The sequence below is a fragment of the Sinocyclocheilus anshuiensis genome, unplaced genomic scaffold, assembly GCF_001515605.1.
Source record: "Sinocyclocheilus anshuiensis isolate Anshui unplaced genomic scaffold, SAMN03320099.WGS_v1.1 scaffold63, whole genome shotgun sequence".
Classification (NCBI taxonomy): domain Eukaryota; kingdom Metazoa; phylum Chordata; class Actinopteri; order Cypriniformes; family Cyprinidae; genus Sinocyclocheilus; species Sinocyclocheilus anshuiensis.
In genome coordinates this window covers 1,442,910-1,445,301 of record NW_015552625.1, presented here as the reverse complement: position 1 = coordinate 1,445,301, position 2,392 = coordinate 1,442,910, and positions in this window count along the sequence as shown.

The window sequence follows — 2,392 nt, the reverse complement described above, 5'->3', positions numbered from 1 at the left end:
AAACAGCAACATTACAGACTAACTAAAGTTGAAAAAGTGAAAAAGCATAATAGGACCCCTTTAATTAAACATATAGAAAATACCAGTTCTGCATATAAAAAATAACAGTTGTGGTTATTGTTAATTTATTGTTTATTGTTTTTTTACTATATACTATATTGTGTACAATTAACATAATACAGTCCCATTTATTTATTTTTATTTTGTTTGCATATTTTACAAAGTAATGTGTGTAAAACATAGACCACACATTATGTGCACTATAGCTGCATTGGACAAAAAATGTATGAAACTAAGAATATATCATTTATCTGATGATAGGTTTAAAATGAACCAAATTAAAAACGAAACTTCAAAAAAAATGTGTAAATGAAAGGGTTTATATCAGGGGTGCCCAAACTCGGTCCTGGAGGGCCGGTGTCCTGCAGAGTTTAGCTCCAGCTTGCCTCAACACACCTGCCGGGAAGTTTCTAGTATGCCTAGTAAGAGCTTGATTAGCTGCTTCAGGTGTGTTTGATTAGGGTTGGAGCTAAACTCTGCAGGACACCGGCCCTCCAGGACCGAGTTTGGGCACCCCTGGTTTATATTATAACATTATCACACTTGCATGTGGGATTGGTGGGTGGGACATTCTCACTCTAGAGAGCCTCTGATTGGATGTCTGATCTTTGTAGTGCAGGATGAGTCATCATTATTTTGGTTCATTTTCCTGAAAGAGAACAACTGCAAATTTTACATACAAGCTAAAGCTGAACTTTGTCAAAAACATTATTATTAGAGTTAAAGTAGGAAGATCCATAAATCAACACTAAATTAAATGCATTCAAAAGCTCAAGTGTTTTGAGACTGAACTGGGCCCGTTCCTCTCTGGATGTGTGTTGATGATTAATGCAGAGAGGGTGGAGAGGTCAGAGAGGAAAGTGAGTGGGAGAGAAACTGTTGAGCTTCAACTCCAATGTCCTATCTGATCTCTCCATCCCATCTCCCCTTTGAGATTTCAGCTGTGAGACGCAGCTTATGGTCAAAAGGCTTACTTTGGAAAGGGAGAATTTTGGAGGACAGCTTTCTGGTTACAGTCAAATGCTTTGGACTCATTCAGTGATGCAACTCACCTGTTGACTCTGCTTTAGCTTGATGTCTTTAAATTAATGTTACACAAGAAAAGCATTTTTGATCTATTCTCTATATGCTTCAGCTCTCCTCACTGCTCATCAGCCTCTCCATGCAGCAGGGATGCAGTGACTCCTCTCTGAACTCTGATGTACTTGTGATAAAAGGAGGGTTTGGGGCTGAATTAAGTCAGCAGATCTGCAGTCAGGGGAGGGTTTCTGAGGAAGTCTCTGTTAATGGACTGTATATTTGTTCTCTGGGTGTGACCTGGATGAATCCAGAATGTCCAGTGGATAAAATGATTTTAGGCACGTCTTCCTAAATTGCCAATCTGATGCATTTTGATCTACAAAAAAGGGCACAGAGTACTGTATTAATATGAAGGAATTTTGTTTATTTATTTTTGACAGATGTTTACCTGAATTGTGTACTGCATTGTGTTGTGTTTTAGGGTTAACAGAAATGTCTGTGAAATTAATGGATTTAATCTCCTGGCAGAAAATTACCAATATATTTTCTGTGTGTTTTGTTAAGAGTACTTTAACATAATTTGTCTAGTACCTCTACAACACACAAAATCAACATGTTTCTGACACTATAATGCTTATATACTAACCATACATGTGATTAACAATATTATTACAATATAATCTTATTTACTATATACTGTAGATCATACAATTAACAGTACAATCCATTATATTTTTAGTGCAGTTTTTGTGCATCATTTTTAATATAGTAATGTGTGTTTAAAATGGCACAAAAAATAAATAAATAAAAGGTACCATGTTTTTGTAAGTTATTGTAAGTTGCATAGTAAGTTTACCTGCATGGCCAAAAATGATCAGATAAATATAAATGTATGAAATAAATGGTTTATCATTTATCTGATAATAAAATTAACCAAGTTAAAAAAAAATGTATGGGTTTTCTTGCTCAAAAGTTACAGTACATATTCTTATTTCTGAGTTACATATTTCTTTTTCTGTTTTTCAATTCCCAACAAAGAAGTTTAGCTTAACAAAACAGAGCAAATAATGTATATTAGGTGGCCACAGAGAATGATGGGTAACATAATCTAGTAAAACTAGCTAACTACTACAATAAACTACTACAATGTAAACCACATTATTCACAACTTCTAATTATGATCAAATACCACGTTGCTTTAGTAATTATACTTTTAATTTTGGACACCTCCAATTCAGAAATTCTGGATATAAAGAGTTCCCCACAAGTAATTAAACTTTATGATGGTGGTTGCTTTCATGGGTGCTCAGCT